Here is a 20,770-nt window from a genome sequence, read left to right on the forward strand (position 1 = left end):
TTTTTTTATAGAAAGTAGAATATTAATTAACGATTATCAAAATGTGTCGTCACTTTGTGTCATTCGCATCCTTATCAGATTAATGATCAATTTTCTGTGTTTATTATTAATATTAAGAATAATTGAGTATGTGCATCGATGTAAGATAGATCTTGTACCAGTAGAGAGACCTATCTGATATTGATGGGTATCAGTTTCATCATCATCATCATCATCATTAACACCGATGAACGTCCACTTCTGGACAAAGGCCTCTTGCATGGATTTCCAAACAAAACGGTCTCGAGCCGCGAGCATTCAGCGGCTCCCTGCAACATGCTTGATTTCCTCGGTCCACCTAGTAGGGGCTCGAACAACACTGCGCTTTCCGGTTAGAGTCATTTCCGGTTCCGGTAAGAGAAGCTGTTAAAAATATCTAAATAATTAAATATGTAAAGGCGAAAGGTCACTCATGACGAAATAACGAAAACCCACATAAAGTAGTTTGTTGTTAGTAGAGGTCCGCTAAGAGCGAGAGGCAAGGTGGACGAAGTCACGGACATCCGTTAGTATTCGATATTGTTAATAGTTCGCTATCTGGAAGATTTACAAAAAAAATATGAAGTGATCAACCGATACAATCAGAAATGAATCATAATAACGATTTAGATTCACAATCCAAACTGTGTGATTTATTTGATTTATTCACCTTGAGGGTCGGAGTTAGGGTTGCCACCTACACTTACTTTATTATAGTGTTGGAAGGTTGTTGTGTTAGAATAAATAAAGAGTCCTTCTTTTGAAAAAAGCGTTGTTCTTACTAAGCGTCACTTTCTATTACTAATAGGGCAGACTAGGTATAAGCATCTAAGCCTAATTAAATTAATTAATTCTGACTTTTACTTTATATATATCTGGCAGTGTACTTATTATAATAAAGCTTATAATATAATTAATATTCATTAAATTAACTTACAGGAATTTTAGTCGCAGTTTTTGAAATAGTTTTACCATTGACGCGTTTTTAAAACAATATCTTGAAATCAGTAAGCTGCACATATTGCATAACATAATTAAATGAAAATTCCCAAGTATACACCACTTTACACAATAGAACGAGGGTAACTTACTCGTAATAATACTTAACTGTTATTTGGAATTTGTATGCGCTTTTCATTTCTTTTCAGGTTTGCTCTTGAGTGAGATAACCTGGCGGTGAGTGTATTAAAAGATAACATATGTCATCACCTAAAATAGGTAACTAGTTTAAAAGGGTCTAGCTGGCGTGTGGTTTAGGCGCGGATAGAAGCGATTGGTGGAACTGGAACTGGAAAACCATTTCTGTGTAAATTAAATGGATTGACGCTCTTACATACGTATGGTGGGGCTAAGTAGTTGTGGAATCGTGCGGCCTATAATATATACCAAATAAAAATAACGCAACGTCATCTGTACAAAATATATCAATGATGTTACACTATTTAAAAAAAATAAAGCATTGTTTTTTTTATTATTTAATATGAATTCTCCGTTGCCAACCCTAGCGGATGTGAAAAAACCTATTTATACAGTGATGGTTGACAGATCACTAGGGTTCCATCAAATCGCATTATATTGATACTCGGACTCCACTGTATCCTTTCCATCAATTCATCAGATTTGAGCAACGCTCCTGGCATGCAGAATCATCATCACCATTACTTCTACGGCACACATTGTCTAATCTAATAGGTACTTTGATTATAGAGATGGGTATAATATTTTTATGCACTAAAAAGTAATAAATAGCTAACAGCTGTAAATACGAGTAGTTACTAGTAAGTTAGGGAAACTAAGTGGATCCCAGGTAGACTGACGACATCAAGCGAGTCGCAGGGATTCGCTGGATGCAGGCGGCTCAAGATCGTAAAATTGCTGTGAACACGGTGTCATTGCCTAAAAGTGGGCAAGAATCATGACCAATGGTCTCTTGAATTAGTTGTCATGTTAAGTAATTTTCCAGTTCCACTCCAGTAATGTCAATAATAAGTAGTTTTGCGAAAAAAATATTCGTCTATGGTTTTTTTTTACCAATACGCCCTACGCCCCAACCTGGTGTCCAGTACTTTGCTAAGGTAACTAGTATAGAATAGATACAGAACAAGTTTTCAGTTTGCATCAAGCCCAAAAATGTCCACCAGTTTTAGAATTATTAAGCTTTAGGTACCTACTTGGTATTCCTTGAGTTGAGATACTTTCGTCTTCGTCCGTAAGGTCCTGTGGTCACTGGTCGATGTGGACGAGTTATTTTTTGTTTATTCTTTATTTAAATCGTGACTTATTTGATCTATCGGGAAGGGTTCGTTATTGATTTTGTATGTTTGCCGTGATGGGCGACGTTTCGTAGTCGAACGTAAAATATAGGGAAATCAAATAATGGTTGGATGCTGTCTATGCTTTTTTGTAGCAAGTAAAACACATCCATTACTTGTGTGTCTTTGCAGAACAATTTAATGATGGAGATAAGATCTGGTTAAGATATTACACTAAATTGGTGTATAGTTATAATTTTGATAAAAGGCAATAAAATAAATTATTTAAACAGTGATCTGCATTCAATGCAAATCATATTATATCATAGGTGCCGAGAAAGAGGCGGCTGATACTTTGAGCCCTAGGGCGGCCTAGACTACAAATCCGCCACTGATCTTTACAGATGATTTGTCTATAATTTGGGTCAATAATTTCTATGAAAATGTATAATAGACATCGACAGCAATTGGCTATTAAATATAGTGCTTTAAAACTACTGAATACAGTTATAATTTTCCAATGTCTTACAACAATGTGAAGCTCGTGGGCATGTCACATGCAGTATCGATATCCGTCACTTTCCGATTTAAATTAATGATGTCGATTATTTATCGATACGGCAATAATAAATGCCCGTGAGCTCGACATTGACATCATATAAATTTTCTAAATATAAAATTCGTTTGCTGTCTACAAATTAGATGCAATGACTGATTTGTTTTCTTCATCCTAACATTGGTTTTCCTACAGATTTGGATTTTATTTTAGTTGTAGTTTATTTTTAAATATAGTTCAGGATTTAAAGTATTTAAAACGGATTATAATTTAATACTGTGGGTGTGAATCTATAAATGACAAGCGGCACCTCTCAGTTTCACCTGCGTAGTTACAAAATGCAGCTTTTTATTAGTGACAATTTTTTTTAAATCGGCCCAGTAGTTATTGAGTTTATTGTACATATTACGTACATACAGAAATATAAATTTTTCCTCTGAATAATATTGGTAAAGATTATTTTTAGGTCTCAACTCGATATTTAATGTCATATTTTTTTATAGAAAGTAACAACAAATATTTATTCATACTGACATAAAATCAAGATGCGTACCTACTGTTTTTTTATGGTTCATTATAATTTTTTTTTTATAACAAAACACGTTTTTTTTCAACTTGACTCTGTCGTTAAGTTGCAAATTCATCTATAGTATAGTAGTAAAATATATAAAGTTTACAAGTCGTAAATGTTCAAAATAATCGACGATACCGAAATCTAATCAATAAATATGTTGTACACGCAGGTACATGCGCAATGTCAGATGCCGAATCGATATCGATCAAAGTATTCGAATTAAATTAATGATGTCGATTGTCGATACGCGACAATACATGCCTACCGGGCCGACATCGACGTGATCGATAACGGAATGTTCCTGAGGATCATATTGGACAACTCATTATTTAAATGTAATGCGTTTATTTCGATAATAAATTACAGTGCGACCATCTTTATACTCGTAACTTACAACAATATATAGACCCCAGCCCAGTGAATGTATCCTCTGCCTTCGATTCGGAGGGTGTGGGTTCGAATCCGGCTCGACTCCAGCATGCACCTCCAATAAGAAACACCGATACATGTTATGCTTAGATACAGAGGTGTATCTGAACAACGCGCAGCTCACATTGACTTCCCAGCAACACTCCATGAGGCGTCCACACCTGGGCGGCCTGCTAAGCTTCTTCCAAGTGCGGAAAAAGCCCAGGAAAGAAGAGGAACGATGCCGTGTAGAAACCGAAAGGGGTGTGGATTTTCGTCCTCCTCCTAACAAGTTAGCCCGCTTCCATCTTAGACTGCATCATCACTTACTGTCAGGTGAGATTGCAGTCAAGGGCTAACTTGTAAAGAATAAAAAAAAAAAGGAAGAAGCACTTCCAACGTTTCAGTTCTTGTTGTTGTTGTTGTCTCAAAACTGTGAAGGAAAAACATGAGGAGATCTGAGAAATTTCTTAATTCTCTACGTGTGTGAAGCCAATCTGTACTGGGCCAGCGTGGTGGATTTACAAAGTGCTCGTGCTCAAGAGTAAGCTGAATATGGTTTTTAATTATGTGTATTAAAATTATAAAATACCGCAAATTGTATAGCGCCTATTCCTATTAGACAGGCAGGGTCTATTAAATATTAATTACATGGCAGAGTCTATTAAATATTTAGAGGTATAGACAGCTATGGGAGTTCCCTTGACACCTTATTCAATCAAAATAATACTTGTAATTTCCCAAACATATCGGATTCTGTTTAATTTTTTTTTTACGACTGAAAATGATCGAAACCGAGTTGCAGTAAAACGGTATCCGTTTCGTCAGACCTGACGACCTGCGGTTAGAACATTAGTTCCTGGTACCACTTTACTGCACCACAGACTTGTAATTAAACTGGGCAACCATTAAAGGTACGCGGTCGCCATTGTCTTTGCCACGCCAAAGACAATGTAAACAGATAATTGTAAAATTCAAGTTGTTCTACAATCTTTGATTTGTAGATTTGTAGTATATCAATAATTATAATTATAATTATAGTCTTCAATCAATCATTCCTACATTTTGCTAGTACAAAAAAAAATATAACTGATGTAGAAAATGTAACCTTACCTTGTTATCTATTGTTTAAATAACAAGAAAACCGTATCCTTTGGTTAATTAAGCCTCAATAGCTCAACGGTAAGAGCGGTCAGACTCACCACTGAAGGGTGGTGGTTCGATCCCCGCCCCGTTGGTCTATTGTCGTACCCACTCCTAATACAGTCTTTCCCGACTAGTTGGAGGGGAATGGGAATATTGGTCATATTTAAAAATATGGCAAATATTAATTTTAAAAAAAAAAAAAAAAAAAAAAAAAAAAAAAAAAAAAAAAAAAAAAAAAAAAAAAAAAAAAAAAAAAAAAAAAAAATTGCTAATTCGAAACGCCAATACTTTCACTGTTAAAGTTTTTTTAAACAAAAAAATTAAACCGACTTCATAATCACAAAAATAAACTAAAAAGCGAAAAATAACACCGTATGTGCTACCTTCTGATCACTTTGAAGGCGGTGCCAAGTGACGCACCTATTAATTAAAAACGTTTCTAAGGACCACGGTGAAAGAACTTTTTATGATTTAATCGGCTTTAGTTAATGCATCACTGTAATTTTTTTGTTAAAAAGATTTTATTTTACTGGTTTTAGTGTGTTCAAGCATAGTGAACGATAACACAAAATTACTGACCTGGTTTTCATGAAAATTAAATGGGACCAATCTAGAAATAAAGAGTACATTTAAACAAAAAAATGATTTTCGAAATCGGTTAAGAAAGGAACTCCTTTTTTTGAAGTCGGTTAAAAAGTGCCGGACTTAATACTACGAGGTCACAGGTTGGACCCCGCTCTCTGTTTATTTCGTTTCTGAGATTAGAAAAGTCAATACGAGTACAATAGAAAAAGTTTCAGTATTAGAATTTCCCGTGCTAAAATATGCGTATGGGATTTTCTATCCCTCGTGATGTTACTACGTTTTTCCCAAGAGAAAGTTTTTCCCTTTTTTGCACATGTGTGCAAATTGCATTTTCTTGCTGATCAGTTCAGTTATCAAAAGACAAAATCGTTATAACTTATTAGCTTGTAGGTACTGTACCATTAGAAATAGCGCAGTATTACCCGCGTACATCCGGTTTCCGTTGGAAAATGGGGATTAAATATAGACTATGTTACTTGCTGATAATGTAGCTTTACATTGTTGAAAGAATTTTTGAAATCGGTTCCCTAGTTTAGCTGTGACAGCGTAACAAATAAACATTGCTAACGTGATCTATACTAATATTATAAAGCTGAAGAGTTTGTTTGTTTTGTTTTGTTTGATTGAACGCGCTAATCTCAGGAAGTACTGGTTCGTTTTGAATAAATCTTTCAGTGTTAGATAGCCCATTTATCGAGGAAGGCTATAGGCTATATATTATCCCCGTATTCTTACGGGAAACGGGAACCACGCGAGTGAAACCGCGCGGCTTCAGCTAGTAATAATATAAGTATGGATTCTGTCACATTAGTTTCATACTAATGTGACAGAATCCATACTATGTGGACTCTTATGTATAATATTAATGCTTAGCTAATATTGTAACTTAAATAATTACTTATACCTTTGATGACCTAAATAAAAGAGCAAATATCCTTATTCCTTATTGGAAATAAGTAAACGAAGTCGCGATGGTTTCGTGGATTTGTGATTTTTCCTTCATAATGACTCAATCCAAATACGCGAGGTTCACAAAGGCTTTATATGCGATGATGATTGTTTGCACTATACGGAACCTGAGTAATGTAAACGAAGTACCAACGGTTTATACAGTTGATGTTGTACGACATATACCAATGCGTCATTTGATCAAACTTAACTCGATTGTTTGAAATTCGAAAACGATTTCTCCTTTTTTTACTGGCATATTTGTCATGGTATAAAAGTCAAAGTAAAATATCGTAACTTTTTTATGTCAAATTATTTTTTTCTCCGCGGCTCTGCCTATCCCTCGGGAGCAGAAATTTTCTTTGGATAGTTTACTTAAAGTTTTCTATTCCTCTACTACATCTACTACAAAAAGTTTACTATCTACTTTATTACTTATTGTTTGTGGAGATGTGGTTTTAGTGCCAATGGGCAGGGCACATAGTTTGAATGAGCTGATGGACGTTGGGGTCCCAAGATGCTGGAATGACGACCCCGCGCCGGATAGCAGGAAAGGGGGTGGTCGACCTAGACCCACTAGGTGGACCGAGGACATCAAGCGGGTTGCAGGGAAATGCTGGATAATGGCGTCTCGATGCAGTTTTGTTTGGAAGGCCATGCAAGAGGCCTATGTCCAGCAGTGGACGTACATCGGCTGTTAATGACGATGATGATAATGAGACGGTAAACTCTGGATATGCTGAACCGATTTTAATAATTCTTTTACCGTTGGAAAGCCACTTTACTAGTAAGTGTTATGCATATGCTGTGTTTTATTCCCGTATCTTACAGAAACGGTAATGCGAGTAAAACCACGTGTCGTCTTCTAGTGCGTATACGATTTACGAATATTGTAGCATTTGAAGGTTTTAGAAGGATTTTATTTAAATGTAAATAAAAATATAAAATGTCTCGTCCATGTCCAGTTTGACAGTCCACTTAGCGAGGCGCGACTTCGTCCTGCAAGTTCGCAGGAACTATTCTGGGTGATTCCCCGAACTATCACCCGGGTGAGGTTGACGCAATAAAACCGATCGATTATTACCTATTTGTGTGAAAAGCGGAAGGAGTGACGAGGTGGGTCAAACGTCCGCCGGTGTCATGGTGTCAGTCGTGAGAAGCGTCAATATTTGAACGGCTCGCTTTGAAATTGTCTCAACGATTTCGATATTTTCCAATGTCAAATATTGTGTTAATAGCCTCGGAGTTATGTTCTTGCGCAGTTTATTGATTGCTCATCGATGTTTTCCGTCTACAGTGAGATGTTGTTACCTCTAGAGTATCCAGTGACCGGTAGAAATCTCGTTGAATGAACACATAGCTTACTTTTGGGATGTAGCTTCTGAAGGATATTATTAATGTTATTGTTATGTTAAACTAAAGAGCTAGCTAGTACCTAGTACCAAGTTGTTTCTACATTTTACTTCCCAAAAGCAGGTTTTTGATGTAGGTACCTACATATAAATTATTAATAAGGTATAGTAAGTATGAAGGTTATTTCAGTGTTTACGGTAGATACATTTACAAATGTTTTGATATGGTTATTTTAGATTCGGTACCTTAGATGTAATCTTCGTGGACTTTTTATTTAAGTGCTGTTAATTACAAATATGACAGTCGTAGTTAGTGACCTAATCTATGTAGGTACTAATAAACAAAACAATAAGTAACCTTTTTGGACGTCAAAGCAGCGCTTGATCTAACTCTTTACGGGTAGTAGCATCTCACTGATATTGCATAATCATTTCATCATCGTAAAGCAATTTATCTAAATTCTAAATTAATTTTGAAGAACACGTCTCTATTTGCGCTTTCTACGCATAAATAAATATGTATAAAGGTATATTAACACCGGTATCTAGCACGCGTCAATCAAACGAAATGTACACGATTTGTCACTCCGCCATCTTGGATCATTTACAATAGCGACCACCATTTTGGTGACAATAATTAACAGATATAGACCGATGGCCTGCGATAGCCAGACATACTTCGTTTTATGAAGTTTTTCAGTCCCTGCCCCTATTATATAGGTAAGTACGTACGTATTTTTTTTTTATTTTTTACAAAATATCATGGGGTATCATGTCTCTATTTGCTAGACACTTGGCATCATGGCAACCCTTGGCTAGAGACCCTTGAAAGTTCTATTTAATAAACCTTAACGGTGTTTTCCAAAGGGTTGACGCAAAACTAAGTGACTGGCAGTTGGGGACATGATTCCATTTTAACGTGGAAAATATAAAAAAAATACGCTTTGTTATTTGACGGTTGAGTTTTTTTTTTATTCTTTACAAGTTATCCCTTGACTACAATCTCACCTGATTGATTGGTAATTGATGATGCAATCTAAGATGAAAGTGGGCTAACTTGTTAGGAGTAGGATAAAAATCCACACCCCTTTCGGTTTCTACACGACATCGCACCGGAATGCTAAATTACTTTGCGGTACTCCTTTGCCGTTAGAGTGGTAAGCCTCCCACCAGCCAATAGTGTTCTAAAGTGTGTGATCTGGACCCTTGAAACCTATTATTCCAAAGCCACAGTCCAAATAGTAGGAACATAGACAAACCTTTATAAAATGAGGTTTGTCTGGCTATAGCAGGTTGTCGGTTCAATAGGTATCTTTGACCGACCGCTTTCTAGTTTTTTTTTTGTTTTCGAAAATAATTATCATCACAATAACCGACACGATCTCCTTTCAGTTGTACCGCTGCTGTGTTTTGAATAATTAAACGGCCGAATTCAATGTGCTCTTGCGTGGCGTAAGTGAAGATCTGTTAGGAAATAGTAGAACGAATGTGGACTGTACAATGTCTCGCTAGTCGCTGGAATATCGTATTAAGACTTATAATTCTCTCTTTTTTTATACAGATTTATGTTAGTTTGTTTTTTTTTTAATTGATTTGTTTGTGTATATTGTGACGCCATTATTTTCGTATGTGTATTCGTGGATAGTATCGTTGTTTACATGTTTAAACTATTTTTACGTTTATTTTAGATTTAAGAAATAATATGTAAATGTTAACTATCCCTAAGAAATAAAAAAATAAAAAAAAAGACGCAACTACTTGAAACTGTTTTCGATCAAGAAGCTTTGATATCATATCACCTATATTATTAATGTAAATATGATTTTGTTTGTACATGGGTTATGTTACTCTAAAAACTCGTACGCCGCCAAAATCAGTGAACATCCATGATGTTTCTGAATAAAGTATGAGACACCGATGCAACCGATGATGTGATGGACCTGCCAATGCATAACTTTAAGCAATGCGTTTTATTAAACATTTACTTAGTCGAGGTTGCTACACCATTGATGGGTCCCTAATGATAAAGATGCTTGGATGCCGTTGGATCAGCTTCCACCTTCACACAGGAAACTATAAGAAATTGTAATGTTGTCATCAATAGGGATGATGACAGTTTTTTAAATTGTATATAAATTAAGAGTATACTAATAGTAAAGCAATTTTGTAAAAGGAACAGGGTATCTGCGATCATTACTTTCGGAGCTACAGGGATTTAAAGAGTCAGATTTGCGGCGCTGCCGTGAATCCCTGAAAAACGCCCCATACAAAATGGCTCGAAAAAATGACGTCATAGGCAATGTAATGATCGTTAGATTTGTATGCGCGTTCAAACAAAATTACTAATATCTTTGTTATTTGTGCGGTTATCTTTATAGTTCTTTTATTAAAAAATGTCACATTTAATGTAAGGAAGCTAAAACTGTATGAATTTTCATCTAATTACGATAAAAAAATTTTAATAATTTTTGAAATTTTATAATTTGATTTATTTTGCAAATATCCAGTCAATCTTTGCTTTTTATGTATAAATTAGTTAACATTGATCCTATTTACCCGAATGTATCATAAAAATCAATATATTCAAACCTAGTCATCATCCCCATTATAAATTATAATATTGTATGTTTTTTTTTCAAAAGAGCAACTGTTGATTTTCTTGTCGGATTCTTCTCAGCAGTGCCTTCCGAACCGGTGGTAGAATCTTTACAAATAGTCAACTATCGTATCAAAAGTAAGCTTGTAAGCTGAGCCTACTTGAAATAAACGAATTTTGACTTATACTTAACTTTTAATCACGCTTACTCGTGTAATTATGCCATGTAAAAAACAAGAAAATCTTGTCTAACTTCAAAGTTTATAAACTCCACACGTCGGTAGTTGTCGGTAAGTCTTTTAATATATGTAAGTGAAGATAGAAAATGAACGTATTTCCACATTTAGCCGCTTGTTAAGAATTGGGCTCGACATAATTGACTAAAAATATATTACCTACTTGTATGTGCCGTATTTGAAATGTTACAAAAATATGCAGTACTAGCTGACGTCGCGCGGTTTCACCCGCGTGGTTCCCGTTCCCGTAGGAATACTGGGATAATATATAGCCTATAGCCTTCCTTAATAAATGAGCTATCTAACACTGAAAGAATTTGTCAAATCGGACCCGTAGTTCCTGAGATTAGCACGTTCAACTACTATAACATTTTCTTTAGAAATTAAAAAAAACGAACGAATATGTAAAATTTACATTATTCTTAACTATTCAATTTAATCCGTCTAGTGTTATATTCATGAAGATAATACTTAAATAGGCTAAACTTATTATAAAAATAAAATATAAGGAAATATCATTATAACTACAACTATAAAATTAAAATTAAAACTAATACCTAAAAATACTTATCAAAATTTTTTATTTTTTAATATGTTGTCTTAATTCAATAGTCAGTCTTTTAATACTAGTTTGCAAAGTTAGTAAATTAACGTATTTCCACATTCAGCCGCTTGTTGAGAATTGGGCTCTTTAGTCGACATAATTCATGCTAAAAATATTTCAGCGAAGCGTCCGACGCGTCAAACAGCTGTTAAGCATGAGTTAGCTCCTCGGCTATGATGTCCGCGGCGTCACGCCGTCAATGGGTCAGGTTATTTACCTCTCCTTATCACCTTTTGTTTCGCTCAAACACTTGGCTCGTTTTATATAGTCGTCTGTTTCTACAAACGCTAACGCTTCGAAAATTAAATAATTAAAAAAAAATAAAAAACCCGACTGCTCGCACCTAAGTCATCCGCTGCGCGTATTTTGTATCGATTAATAAATAACGTTTTTCTAATTGAAGGTTTTTTTTTTAACTAGCCATGATATACTATTTTGGAATTCTCTTGATGAGCCCTTGAATTTGATACCCATATTGCAATATTCGAAAAAAAAAAATTTTTTTTTTGACCTCGAGTCTATAGCGTCTCACAGTCGTCGTTTTTTTTAACTTTACCTATCTAAGAACACTAGGGATCCTAAGACGAATTTACCGATATCCTATTTACGTAAATCCGTTCAGCGGTTTGGAAGACATGAGGTAGGTCATAAAGAATATTACATACATACAAGATACGCGCGAAAAACATAACCCTTCTTGCAGTCAGGTAAAAATGTATGGTGATGACATTTACTAGAGATAAGTCACGTGATCAAACTATAGATGGTAAATGTAATTGCAATACATTTCTACTTTTGGAAGCGTTAGTGCTTCTAGAAAGAGAATGGATGCGTAACTTGGCTAGACCCAGGTTATCGTTATCACCTTTTGTTTTGCTTAAACATGAATCGTTTTGTATAGTCGTAGCTTCCAGGCTTACTTATTCAAGCTTTCTTAAATATCCTCTTATTGCTAATGTTACAAACAACTATAAACGCGTTTTGTGAGTGTATGAATGAATGTTTGTTGTTTATTCTTGCTTAAAGTATTATACGCTAATGTTCACCGGACATACTATATATAATTTGTACTGTAATGTAATTGTCTAAAATATAAAGTGCCGAAAAAATAAGTGATCTGCAAACTACCTGCATAAGTAGTTACACTAGGTATACTTAATGTATTTTTTGTCAAACTACTTTTTGTAAATGAAAATTCCTGAATCCGTCAAGACATGTTTAAATAAAGAAGCTATATAATCAATGAGTGCTATTATAATGTAAATATATTATAACTCATCTATAATGGGAATAAATAATAATTCTTGTGTCTAAATGTGTGTAGCTATCGATAAAATCCGATAATTTTTAGTTTTTAACTTTTGACTCAAACAAATTATTCCAAGGATACTTCGTATACCAAGGATTGTTTTTGTAATAAGAGAGCCGATAAAAAAGACATCCAACAAAAACTAATAGATGGAATGTTTAAACAAGATATCACTGAAGATTGAACAGCGAAGGACAACAGTGAAATAGAAGAAGCCCAGCTATTGGAAAGGATGGCTAACAATAAAAGCATCGGAGGCCGATCGCCGATACACGTCCTTGTGTCCACATTAGCATCTCGAGCCAGAAGTGTGTGCAAACATCGAGGGGTCACCTGATGAAATGTTCAAAGGCTTTTAGTTCCCGAGAATTATTAAATGAAACCCCAGGATCGTAATGTAAACACGCGTTGTTTGTTGAGACGAGAACCTGTTGCTTTGTCGACATTTTGATGCGAGCTTCGACTTATTGGCGGTTATTTTATGTGCTATGTTAATGTTACTGTGGTAGTTAATGCCGCAACTTTGTGACACGGTTTAAAACTATCTATTCCTGAGTTATCGCTTTATGTTCGCCTTTGTTCCATTATATTTCATCTCCATTTAGATGTCTACAATCGTATTCTGTAACAACTTCAGTGACGTGAGACAGAAATTATTAATCAACTAAATGTAATACTAAAAAATAAGTTTTCAACATTATCTTAGATTTTACTGAACCATTAGATTATGAAGTCTGTTGAACTTCATGATCAAAATCTAATAATGGCTTCTTTGTATTTATGATGTTATTTACAAGCGTATTTAATGGAAAATCTGAACGTAAATTTATCGTCATCTAATGGCCTACTACAAGGCAAGATATCTTTATCCTTTTTATCTTTTGATAGATATTCGGATAGACCATTTGGAGTTCCCACCACACTGCTACATTGCGACAAGGTGAATAGTTTTAATGTACCGATTACTATGAAATGTTAATATTGATGACTGGGATCTAACAGCTTGATCTGCTCTTTAACACCACGTTAAAACATGTATATAATATTTATATAACACTACTAATGCCCCAAAAATAGAATTCTACAGAGATTTTCCCTGAAGGAATAAAAAGTAAAAACTTAATCTTACTCAGGTCTTCATGACTCAAGCCACTAGAACAACGAGGCGGGGAATATATTGCCTATGTTAGTATACAATAAATACAAGAATCTTGTATAATCAACAATACTTGGGTTATGTAAACCAAAAGGCAGATTTCCCTTCGAAGTCAACAATGCATTGCACAAATGGATGTCGCAATAGGCTCGAGAAACAGATATATGTGGATATCTAGGCAAATACTGGCTGGTCTATGTAAACATGCAGGTAGCAGAGTTCCTGGTGCTAACTCCGCTAATGTGTCGACAAAGCTCGTCGTGACCGATCCCGCTAATAAACGTTCCAGGGATCGAGGATGCGCAAACCTTCACATCACGTCCTTTATTGACTCCAGGAGCTAATGTATATACGTTAAACTAGCGGACGCTCGCGGCTTTGACTGCTGTTAGACTCACACGGGCTCAAAATCCGTTCTTAGCGGACGTCTTCTAACTATAAATACTTCCTCCCTGCCAAATTTCATCTTTGTACGTCAAAAGGCTTTCGATATTTCGTGATAAGCTAATAATACCTTTCGCTTTTTTTATACCTTTATAGAATATACATTTAACTGACATTTACAAATACTAGCTTGTTTGTTTTTTGCTTTTAGACTAAGCTGTGTGGTTTCATCGGCTTTTCCACTTGTTGTTATTTAACTAAAAACGCGAGGCCTATACGCATCCCGTTTTTGTAGGAGCATCGAAATAAAAATTACCGCAGACCCAAGTTGAATCGAGATTTGTTCAGTAGTGATTGACTATCACAGATCCATCCAAGCAAAATATTAAATTAGATTATACTAATTTCTATACGATGTGTGAGTTAACGTCGCTTCTAATGCTTGCCCAATGTGTAAACAAAAACTTCTTTATTTTCTTTAATTTCAAAAGACTTCTGAATTGTATTTCTTAATAATACTGACTCAGTTAACTTTTTAATATGCAGTCCAACGACGCGTATACGGCGACCTAATTCGATTGTTTATTTTCGCTCTCCTTAGTTGTCCATTTAACACGAGTCCTCGATATTTGGAATCACGCTTTCGCATCTGTGATATTTCCATCGACGTTAACAACTTAATGTTCAATATTTTATTACCGCGTCTATTTGTTTTGCATACCAAACGAGTCGAGCGTACACGACATCTTTCATTACAAGTTTCTATTTGATTACGGCCCATAAAAGCTGCTCGCGTAGAGGCGATTACGATTTCTATCACAAATATTACTTTGTATTAAGGTGCTTTATTTACAGATATAACATTTGAAAGTTTCGTCATATTTTAATGTTTCTCTAAATCTTCATCATCATCATTATCAGCATATAAATAAAATTTAAATGTCTGTGCAATTTGAAAATAACTGTGTTTTTTTAAATGCTTATAGTTCTTTACACGATACCAAAACACAAACAAGCTTTTATAAAATGTTTGTCTGTCTGTTTGAATGTTTGAAATTTGCTAATCTTCGGAATGACTGGACTGATTTTCTTCACTTTCACTAGATAGAAGAGGTTGTTAATTAACTAGGCTACTTTTAGGTGGAAAACTGAATTTTACGCCGATTAAGTCCCATGCAGTCCGTTAGTTATCATCATCTCCTTTCTCTTATCCCACTTAACTGCAGACGGTAAAATATGTCAATCTTCTCAACTCAATTATCCACTCCCTTTAGACACATGTATTTTACACACTCCAACCATCTCTTCTTTGGCCTTCCTCTCCTCTTGTGTCCTAGTTATTATAAATAAATCAAATTGTTTCGCACATCTTGATTCTTAGCTCCAAAGTTTTATTGGATTTCTGGCCTTGGAAGAAATTTTATATCCTAACGTTAAACAAACCCACAGTTAAAACTGCCAAGTATCATTTGTGTTAGTACCTCATAACAATTTTAAGAGTCGTACAAAGTCAGTTAATATTTTTACACCTAAGAGCCGCGGATATTTTCCATTTTTAAGTTATTCTGGTTAAAGTCTACTTTATGAGTATTTCAACGAGAGAAGATCTTTGCTATAATGCAGAAAAACACACACTTCTTGACAATATTATCAAGATTGCATCAGATATTGTCAACAGAATTGCCTCAGATTTTGTCAACAAAATTACTTTAGATTTTGTCAACAATATTGCCTCTGATATTGTCAAAAATATACCCTCAGATGTTGTCAACAATATTGTCTCAGATTAAGATTCAGTGTTCATCGCCATAAACAAAATTTATGGCCTTTAAAGGTGCCCCGTTTGGTAATCTCTTCATAAAGTAGCACTTTCCTTAAGCACGGCTCATTCATTGATACCACCGGATTCTCTTGTCATCCAAATATGGTCCTCATGATGTTGGGGATTAAGTTTACAATCCCCTGCACGGTTCAGATGGAAGCGCTAATCAATGGTGTGTCCTTCTGTTTATATCACGGTTAGTGTTGGTTCGGGAATCTTCTGAGAATGCCTGTTCATTTGTTGTTTGTACAAATTATAAGCGGGTTGGTTTTTAATGGTCCCGATCGATACATTCCTTCACTTTCCATCTCGGTTGTTGTCTCAATAGACGTTCACTCTGGATATAAATTTCAGATTGTTTTTTTTTATTTTGTACCTATTTTTTAATTTTAATCAGTCGATTTTAACGCCAGAGGGCCAGGTCTCCCTTCTTATCATTTTATATCTATAGTTTAATTAGTAATTAATTATTTTTATCTGTAATCTTTATCACATATTTGCTGCTAATTTTTTTAATTTAATACATTTTGAGTATATATTCTATGTTAGAGATAGATTATATACTCTGGACTGTACGTAGGGTACTTTTTTATTCCGAAAAGTCAATGTGAAAAACAGAATTTCCGCGAAAGTAGCCGCTAGTATTGACTGACCTGATTTTTTTTATACCTTACAAGTTATCCCTTGACTAAAATCTCACCTGATGGTAAGTTATGTTGCAATCTAAGATGATAGCGGGCTAACTTGTTAGGAGAGGATGAAATCCACACCCCTTCCGGTTTCTACAAGACATCATACCAGAACGCTAAATAGCTTGGCGGTAGGTACGTCTTTGTCGGTAGGGTGGTAACTAGCCACGGCCAAAGCCTCCCGCCAGCCAGACCTGAACCAATCGACCCCAGGACTACCGTCTTGTAAATCTACTGCGCATACCACTGCACCACGGAGGCCGTCAAGTATTAGAAATAGCCTTACATATCGCTTTTCTTCAATTTCAAGCCAACTTGACCCTAAGATGACATGAAGCCGAGATAAACATGAAGGTGTTAACCTATAGAGAAATTCCGGTCACTTTTGTTGACACATCCAATATGTGTGTACCTTTTTATTGGAATACAGTTAAGATTTTATTATAAAATCACGCGAGGGATTTCAACAAAGACTTACGGCGGGTATACATTACTACAATTTTTTTATCGTCATATTTAACTTTTTCAGTAGGATAGATACTTCTAGTCCTTTTTTGTTGTCGATTAGTTGTTGCTTAAATATATAGCAAATAACCTTTTTAAAAATTACTTTTGATCGTCCATATCATTAAGTAAAAGTCAGTGCCGAGGTAGGCAATAATTTTTACTACTTGGCCAAACAAAATAACTTTTTAAAATATAAAATATAAAAAAGTTGAGAAATGAAGTTGGTCCTTGAATCATTTATATGATAGTTAATTATTTTAATTAAGATCAATTAAGATTTCTTCCAAACATTCTGTTATATAAAAGCTTATTTGTGTTAAGTTTTTAAATATATATACTAATATTATAAATGCGAAAGTAAGTCTGTCTGTTATCTTTTTACGGCTAAGTTCTTGTTTTATGAGTTTGTTCATCAATCTAATAAAAAATAAAAAATATAATGTGATTCAAGAATTTTTAAAATTCAGCCCCTAATGTGGTGAAATAGGGGATGAAAGTTTACATTGACTTCCACGCGGACGAAGTTATTTTATGTTATTTCGAATACAGTGGGAGTTTTCAATGATTTCATACTGTTACTACCGCGTTAACGTAAACGCGAATTTATATGGAATTGAAACAGTTGTGCATTAGTGCCACTAGATGGCTTTGTGTCAATTCCTTAGGAATTCGCGTTTACGTTTACGCGATCGTCACAGTATCAAACTGCCACTAGGCTCTGTATGCATGTGTGACCGGCGTTACTTAGTAATTCTGTTTGAGTTGACGTTAGCGTACGCTATGCTAACTTTATCCTACTTATTGGTCGGCAACTGTTGGTTTTTACAGTTTGTCACTCGATAACAATATTATTATAATATTTTGGGAAGTTTGTTTGTGCACGCAGCATTCGGCGCTGTGTGAAGATCGAATTCATCTTATACGTTTATTGATAAAGCGTTTAAGTCAAATTGCGGTCACCTTAAAAGTAAAAAAGGGAAACGGAATCCAGTAGCACTCGGGAACCATGAGAAAGTCGAAATATAATGAGATGCCTCTAAGGATACAAGCAACGGTTTAGCGGTGAAGGGTTCTGTACACAACTTTATTAAACCAATGACTGCAATCAACAATAGGGTAGACTCATCAAATTTAATGTAAACAATATTAATTTCGCATAATAAGAACATAGAATAAGGGTCCGAAATATATCGATATTAATTAGGTAATAAAAATTGAGGATTTAGTAAAAAACTTAATTTAAAAATCATGTATTTTTTAAATTTTCCAAACGTCAACAACGCTGTCGTCCATTTTGTGACGTCACAAAGTTACTTTATGTACTTACTAACGTAAAACTAATATTTTTTCAAGCGCTCCGTGGCCGACTGGCGTTTTGGCTCCTCGTAATGTCAAAAACTAAAATTTTCACGTCTCAAAAAAAAAAGAAAAAAAATTCACTCACTGCGGAGCTCGAGTCGCCTCTCAGAATGAGAGGGGTTAGGTCAGTAGTTCACCACGCTGCGCGCTGGCCCAATGCTGATTGGCATATTTTCACACACGCAGAGAATTAAGAAAATTCTCTGGAATGCAGGGTTCACGATGGTTTTCCTTCACCGTTTGAGACAAGTGATATTTTTTTTAAAAAACAGCTAAATGTGCACATTTTCGTGTGCAACAGTCCCGCGGGACCCTAAACCAGCGTTGCGGGAAGCTTGCGTGTCGTCCCGAGCGCAGCGTTTATCCGAACGAAACATTTCACCGATAATAACTCCACACAATATAATAATGCGAATAATAAATAAAAATGGAAATAAAATAATAATTTTAATGTCGTAATTGAGGCCGCGGGCAGGCGGCGACCGAGCTCGTTTCGATTCTGATTACCCTCTACAGTTCCTTTATATTGATTCCGATGGAACCTTAAGTATTATAAGGGACTCGGGACTGGTTTTCCAACCTCATTACCGCCGTTTCGCGTGAAATGGATTCGCAATGGCTTGTTTATAAACGCACCATTTATACCTAGCCTTGGGTGCATGTGAAAATGCTCTATCGCCAATGAGCGGATTTTATTTATTGTTTTTGTCTGAAGTGGACTTATTTTTATTTGGTTTTTCTCGTATTCTATGCCCGAAAAATTATATTTCAAAATATCATGTCATTCGAAAGGCTTTTAGGTTAATAAGCAACCGGTGATCAGAGATCGTAGAGTAAGGTATCTCCTCACGATTTGCGCCGTCTCTAGGATTACTTGTCTTCTGTATCCGCCCCTTCAACAGTCAAGTGAAAGCTTCTTGATGTCTATTGAAGCTTAAGAAACTTTTTAACCGACTTCTAAAAAGGAGGAGGTTCTACATTCGGCTGTATTTATGTTTTTTTTTATTTCCGTCCAGGGTGGTCCCATTTTTTTCATGTCAGGATCTAATGATAGCATCCCGGAGAAATCGAGGGGAACTTTAGAAAATCGTAAATACAGCTAGTGTGTCTGTTAGTTTTTTTATTAGGTATTATAAATCACTACAATTTTATGAAGACCTGGAGTTGGTCTGACGATGGAGCTGAAAAACAGACGATGGAACTCGTCAACTATTTATAGTAGTTGGTTGGTGTATGGACTTGATAAATTTGTATTGATGAGAACTTTCCACCTAGATTGGTTGTGACTGTATTAGGGGTCTGGTCAGTCAAGGGAACTCCTCGACGGTAATTAATTTTATATAATGTTAATTTTTTAACTCGTAACTTTAATTTTTAACCAATTAGAAAATTATTATCATCATTTTTTAATAATATTATTACCTGACGTTTCGAATGTGAAAAACTAAGCCCAATTGAAATAAATGAACTTTGACTTTTGATTTTTAACAAAAATTAAAAAATACACAATTTTTGGTTAGGTCTTTATTGTTTACATCTGTAGCATAATTGACTCTTATAATAACTCGAATTGTTATTGTGTTGTATATTTCGAAACTGAAGCTACGTTTTGGCAACAAATACAGCTTAACAAGTAGCTCCGGGTGCCTGCCATATGTTATCATGTTGTTATCATTTACAAATTAAGTTTAAAGGTGGTTTTTTCAAGTTAGCTCCTCGGGCGCTGTATTACGCAACCGCAAAGTAAATTAAGAGGAATTTTTGTTTTGTACGTGGTGACTGCTATTGTTCAGGCTTCAGTGGTTAGTCTGTGGTTACAGAGGTGCTTGCTGGGTTCGAGCCCTGAGTCAGGCTATGGAGGACTGACCATTCCTTCTTCTGAAGCTGGACAACCTCGTGCCTCAAAGAGCAAGTTAAACTACCGGTTCTAGTGATAATCTGAAGATTATAAAGAAAATTGAATCTTCAGATTATCTCATACATACTCAGTATAGTCGCGTCGAGCCTCTAGTCCTCTGTGAAGTTGCAACACAGCGAACTGCGAAAGCTAACAGCCCAGTCGTGATATGTACCTATTTGTACCTACACTGCGGTACACGCCTTGTGTTCAGAGCGGACCAGAAGATTGGCGATAGTCAGTTACCCTCAAGAAAATGAAATCATAAATGAAGAGATTATAAGCACTTTTGAAAAGTACCCTCCTAACGATTTGAAAGGCAGAACTACTGAGAATACCTGCAAACTCAGTAGTTATTTGTTTTACTCTTAC

General features: G+C 35.4%; 1 protein-coding gene across 3 annotated transcripts in view; it reads left to right on the forward strand.

The window, feature by feature from the left end:
• Window positions 1-20,770, forward strand: part of LOC112042920 (protein dead ringer) — a 186,467-nt gene that overhangs the window by 49,869 nt on the left and 115,828 nt on the right. The window contains exon 2 of one of the 3 annotated variants that reach the window (XM_024078123.2): window positions 1,167-1,194. The exons of the other annotated variants lie outside the window; for them this stretch is intronic. The gene's annotated coding sequence lies outside the window, so the exon portion shown is untranslated. The remainder of the gene's footprint in view (window positions 1-1,166; window positions 1,195-20,770) is intronic. 3 annotated transcript variants of the gene reach the window in all.

This window comes from Bicyclus anynana, chromosome 20, assembly GCF_947172395.1.
Source record: "Bicyclus anynana chromosome 20, ilBicAnyn1.1, whole genome shotgun sequence".
Taxonomy (NCBI): Eukaryota; Metazoa; Arthropoda; class Insecta; order Lepidoptera; family Nymphalidae; genus Bicyclus; species Bicyclus anynana.